We start from the raw sequence: 6,499 nt of genomic DNA on the forward strand, positions 1-6,499 counted from the left end.
GTTTAGAGTTCCACGAATTCAACGGCTATGATTTTATCACTTTCAACTTACATTGCACGGGGCACTTTACGAAACAAACAAACAAACACCCTTTTGCTAGTAAACCACGGCAACAAGAAAGCACTCAAACTAGTTTTCAAGCACCATTGTCTGGGGCTACGTTTTGCTTGGAATATTACTTTTTTTTACATGATGCAAAGCGAAACAGCAAACTTTTCTTTCTTCGTTCCAACTTTGATTGCTGCTTAAAGAAGTACTCATTTTGAGTAAACTGATGCAGTGCAAACAGTCTCGGCACCGCGAAAACAATCCCTTCTAATGATCAGACAGTTTGGTAGGGAAGGAAGGGTGGGATCTCGTACCAAACTTTGTCGTCTCAATCACATTAGAAATGCATGATAGCAATACACACTCTTCACGTCGCCTGGCCGCATCGTGTCAATGGGAAAGTTTCGTGGATTCGATCGATTCACGATTTGCGATAAATAATATGGCAACGATCTGGCAATGTGGAAAACAGAGGAGGTAAATGGGCTACCATTAGGTGCACCGGGGCAAGGGGAGCGCTAGTGACAAGTTGAGCACATGATGTGACTTGATTGGATTGTGCGAATTGCGGCCTACGACTGTTCCAATGTAATTCGACCTGTTAAGGCTGGATTGTTACAAACACCGAGAAATAGAGCGAGATAGAGAGACGGAGAGAGAGACGGAGAGAGAGAGAGAGAGACGGAGAGAGAGAGAGAAAGAGCGAGAGAGAGAGAGAGATAGAGAGAGAAAACGAGAGAGAGAGAGTACTTCAGGTCTGTGAAAGACAACTCCAATATAAATCACCCAAAGGTCCTTTGGTAAAGACAAATAAATGTACACAAAAGTTGGACGCAAAGTTGTCGACGAAGTTAACAGTTCGTCCTGCTTGCCCGAGGTCTGAAGATAGAAAAAGCTTCCGAGAGGCACCGAGTGGCTGCTTGCGTACCGTAAAACTTTTCCCGAACCCACTTCCGTTTCGCTTCTTAATGCTGCTCGTGACGGAGGAAGCAGTCGTTTTATGCAAAGGTTTTATTCACTGGTTCTTCACACGGAACGGTCGTCGAATGAAGAGGTAAGCAAGCGTTCAATTTTGGTAAGCAAAACCCCTAAACTCGTGAACCACGGCTGGGAGCACATTAGAATGGAACTGGAGCACCGGGCGTAAAAGGGGTTTGCCCTTGGCACCGGTGGCGCTTTCGGTTCGGTTGGTTGAATTCAGCTCGGCTCCCACAATATTAGCCATATAAATCAACCAAATCGATCGTAAAAGTATAACTTTTTCGGGCAGCCCAAAAGCGACCGTCTCGTACCACGCTCCTGTTCCATTTTGGGCCCCAACGGGAGTTACACCCGCAATACCGGAGTTCTGTCATTGGACGTTGGCGGTCGGGTGTGTAGGTGTGTTAATGTGTGCATGTGTGTGTTGTGTGTGTGTGTGTGTGTGTGTGTGTGTGTGTGTGTGTGTGTGTGTGTGAATGCGGAGTATAGCACCCATCCCTCCCTCCATGGAATTAGCTCCTAAATCACGGACCTTGCCGTAAGCTGTGCGTTGTGTGGTACACTGGTCCGATGGCGCATATTAGGGTGTCTCAGGGCCATATTTTGTGTAGGGCGTCGAGAGCTGTAATTAACGATTAAACGGGACCGGGCGGCTAAGGAACGGTCTTCCGTGCCAAAAACCTCCGATAGGAGAGGGTGGACTTTTATTGACTGCAATGGCCGAGCGAAGGAACAAAAAGACCCTTTCCCCATCCCGTTCTTTTCGGACCATCGTCAGCTCGATGTCGAAATCCTGAATTAGCATCATTAGTAGCGCAGAGAGATGTAGTGAATGAACCACCGACAAGTCCTTTCCACAAGCAGACGCTAATAAAGTTTAGCACAAAAGCCAAACTAATACCTTTGCTTGTTTTCTCCCTTTTCACTATTCGCGGACTCTGTTTTCGTACCGGCGGTGTTCTTTTTTTTCTCGCCGTTGTCGAGCGTGCTCCAGAGATTTGCTAGTTATTATTCGAATTCCCACCATTTACGGATGCCGTATCCATGCTGATAATTGTCATGATGTAGGTGATGATGATGATGATGATGATGGATGACTGCATACTTTTATGAAGCTTGTAACAGGGAGGTTTGCCGTTTGCATTGAACTGAACGGTCACCTGACGCGAAGAAGCGTTTTCTAACGAATTAATAGCTCCCCAGGCTCAGGGAGGCTAATGAATGGTGAATGTAAGTCTCTGGTGGGTGGCCAGCACATTTCATAAAAAACTTTTGCAAATGAGGTGCTTGATCGAGAACGTGTACTCTATCTTTTGCAACGGTTATGGCTCGTGTACATTAAAATTGCAGCTCTTTTTTGCGATTAGTATTTAAGCGTCTTCTTCTAGTCAATGTATAACGTAGATATTGACCACAAATGGCGATTATCACTGATTCAGTTGTAGTAATGTTTTAAAATATTTGTTTTACATTAGAAAAGGCTAAAGGTCAGTTCTGGATGGACTGAACCCTGCTACCGTGATAATTGTCTTTGATTGTCGTAAAAATTACGCTATAATGATATCTATTCATGAAAAAGATCTTCGTATGGAAGGTGGCATCTAAATTTGAAGAAATAGTATTCCTATTTTTATTGAGGATGGTTGTCCAAAACGCTTTTGTGTTGTTTTTTTCAGTAGAAACTGCCAAGTTAGTTTGCATTTCGTATACATCTTACAACTAGAAGCACAATACCTTTTTTGGTATACCTTCAAACGAGTGATAAATTGCTCTTGGTTTCTTGCAATGCGGGATAAAATTTCACAAATATAGATATACATCAGCCACGTTTTCACAGCCTATTTTCTGCGATACATATTTGGATGGCTAACAAAAGTATTTGCTTGCATTCGTTTGATCAATCCGGGAAAGTCGTGTTTAATCGTGTTTAAACCAAAGGTTATTAATTGTTTCCAAGGCCCGAGAACCCGTTGAAATTGGTCTCAACACATGTTTTTGTTTATTAACGAAGTTTCACATCACATCACATCAAACAAAATGTGCAGAATTCACAGTTTTTCGGCAGATTTGCTGTCAGCCAATAGTTCGGCAGGTTTCGTTATTAAGAGAACCAGAGCAGTAAACCAATGAAAATGTGGCTTTTTAATGAAAGGTTCTATGGTTGTAGAATTTATTCTAGCCCGATTAGAATTTTAAAATCACGAAAAACAGGTAATTATTCCTTTTAAATGCTGCCGAAATAAGGTACACGGTTAATGATGCAAATTGTTTTTGCAATTGATTTTGCTGCATATTAATTTATAACTTGATCAGAACACTACAATGCGTACTTCGACACACAAAACGTCATTTCTTGTAACAAATATCATCAATTTCACCATAAATAATCCAATAACTTGAGAGAAATATAATAATTTGTGAGCCAGTCGGAGCCATACTCTACAGCCGTCAGGCAGTCTCATTTCTCCAATGTCTACTTTGTTTGTAACTCAAATCAAAATGACTGTAAAAATTGCCAGCAAAATGCCCAAAATTAATAATACTAAAGTACTTTTCAACAGCATTCTTAAGAAAGCGAGAGTGTAACACTGTTTTAAACATTTTTGTCTTCCTATTGGCATTGATTACAACATTTACCGACACGTACTCGCGTTGCCCAAAATAGGAGCACAGCCCACCCAAAATAAGACCAAACTGCCGAAAATAGGAACAAAACCAGTATTTGCATTTCACGAATATATCTAAAAACTACATTTAAATTGGCAAATGAAAAATAGCACAACATAATACGACAGTTTTACGTTCAATGTCACTTTCATGAAATATAATAAAAATTGTATGTTTTAGTGAACCTGCTGCACTAACCTGCCCAATACTGGAACATTTACCCTAATATTGTTTTATCACATACAAAGCGTAGAATAAAAATGGTTAAATTATACTCGGGTCGAAATTTAGTAGAAGAAGTAGGATCATTATTAGTTTTGAAAACTATCATTTCAACCATTCAAGGCAATGAACTCTAAAGGCAGGGGCGCATTGTCCGTACTCGTTGCGGAGCACTGCGGGAAAGATAAATACTTATCATCTTCTTCTTCTTTGGCTCAACAACCGTTGTCGGTCAAGGCCTGCCTGTACCACTTGTGGGCTTGGCTTTCAGTGACTAATTGATTTCCCCCCATAGCAGGATAGTCAGTCCTACGTATGGCGGCACGGTCCATTTGAACCCATGACGGGGTTTGAACCCATGACGGGCATGTTGTTAAGGCGTACGAGTTGACGACTGTACTACGAGACCGGAATACTTATCATACATACATGATAAAAGTATTGAATATTTCAACAATGTAGCTTCCAAACGAAAGTAAAAAAAACACACATTTGAGATCCTTTCATTTTTTTTTAATATTCATGAACAAAATAAATTTTCAACCGTGCGCACCCTTGTTTTTCTAACTTGAAGCTATATAACTTGTATTCAGTGGCGGATTTAACGGTACGCGGACTAAGCGGCCGCGGGGGGCCCCGTCAATTTAGGGGCTCCGTGGATGGTAAATCCTGCACATACAACAGTGTGTACAGTAGTCTCATCGAGAACTTCTGTGCCCAATAGGGGCCTCATGGACGGAGAGAGTCATACTTGGTGTTTGGTACTTGGTGTCTAAAAATTATCTAGATATTTTTTTTTATTATATCTTTTCATAGACTTGAAAACGATCAAATATAATTATTCGTTATTAGGCAGCGTGTTACATCGTCATCAGGAAGTTTGTGATCTAGGTGTTACACTGTCTTCTTCTTTGGCACAACAACCGTTGTCGGTCAAGGCCTGCCTGTACCCACTAGTGAGAAGTGAGCTTGGCTTTCAGTAACTTATTGTTACCATAGCAGGATAGTCAGTCCTACGTATGGGGGCACGGTATATTAGGGACTTGAACCCATGATGGGCATGTTGTTACGTCGTACGAGTTGACGACTGTACCACCAGACCGGCCCAGGTGTTACTGTTAACAGGGCATACAAGATGCTAGATTTTATCTTTCTACAATTCCGATAATGTAGTCATGTCTTAAGTCTTATGTCGTTGTTTACTTGTCTTGTGCGCTTGTGGGTGAGGTACTGCTCAGTACTTTGGTTCCCAAATTGCACTACGATGATTAACACAATAAGGGCAATACAATGGAAGATGACAAGACTTGCTTTAAAATGCGACTAATTGAGAGGACTCACAACTATGCCAAGTTTTTGCTCAAGTGGTTGGCTTACAGACGCTCGAGTACCGTTTTAAGGTAAACCAATGTGTATTTGTTACTAAAATATTAAAAAAACAACGAATTAGACGTTGTCTATTAGAGAAGAGCAACATCTACGAGCCTTCGAGACCTCTTCGCTCTCGTAACTTGCTTGTCGGTGAGAGCAGACGTACCTTATATGGATACAATGAGCTATTACTAGCTATGACAAGGCAATTCAATATAAGGTCTAATCACTTTGATTGTAATTTAACTACCAACGCATTTAAATAAAATATTTTATTTATTTCCAATTTTGGCGACACCGGATTAAGGCAGATGTTAGGGGAATAAGTAAGGGATTTGGTGTTGAATAGCTGAATTAATAAATTAAATTACTAATAAATAAATAAATAAATAAACTTTATGGGTAGTCGAATGATCATACCCCCTCCCCCCCCCCCCCCTTCGCCAGCAAACCATTACGGTGAGTTTGAAACAAAGCCAAATGCAATATCCCCCCCCCCCCTCGCTCGACAACAACAGGGGGCTTCAACTTCTTTTACCGCTTAGGGTATACCCTAAATCCGCCACCGATACCCTAAATCCGCCACTGCTTGTATTGTTTCAATTTTCGGCAGTTATATTTAATGAATGAGTTTTTGTGGTTATTAAACTAAAAACTGGATTAAACGAAAAACTTATGAACGGTAATGAAAAAAACAAGTTTTCTTGTGGTTTTAGCATCTTGACACCAGTGGAAAAGATGGACACTCTGTTGTATGGAGTGAAATACACCGAAATTTTTTAGTGGATCTTCTAGGTACAAAGCCGTATTGGTTTTTGCATTTGTAGTTGCAAGTCAATGTTTTAGTGTCCATATTTCTCATATCAGATTACCTGAAAATTTCAAAACTGCACGAAAAAAATAATGAAAAAACATTATACTTGACAGTAACTTCAAGTATAATATTTTGTTTCATTATTCATTATAAAAATTTCAATACATTTTATGATAAAATATGAGCGAGGTGTACGCATTTTCACGTTCACTGTATTTATATATCTCTAGATTGTTTTTACGTTTTTCTTAATTTCCTGGTTTACATACCTTCCTGTACATTTTTTTTATTTCTATCAACATGTATAACTTATTGGTTAGAGAGGAAACTCAAATTTGTACATAAGATGGTTACAATAAATTGATATTTTCAGATTTTATTTTTTTCCTATCAAAT

Source organism: Anopheles gambiae, chromosome 2, assembly GCF_943734735.2.
Source record: "Anopheles gambiae chromosome 2, idAnoGambNW_F1_1, whole genome shotgun sequence".
Classification (NCBI taxonomy): Eukaryota; Metazoa; Arthropoda; class Insecta; order Diptera; family Culicidae; genus Anopheles; species Anopheles gambiae.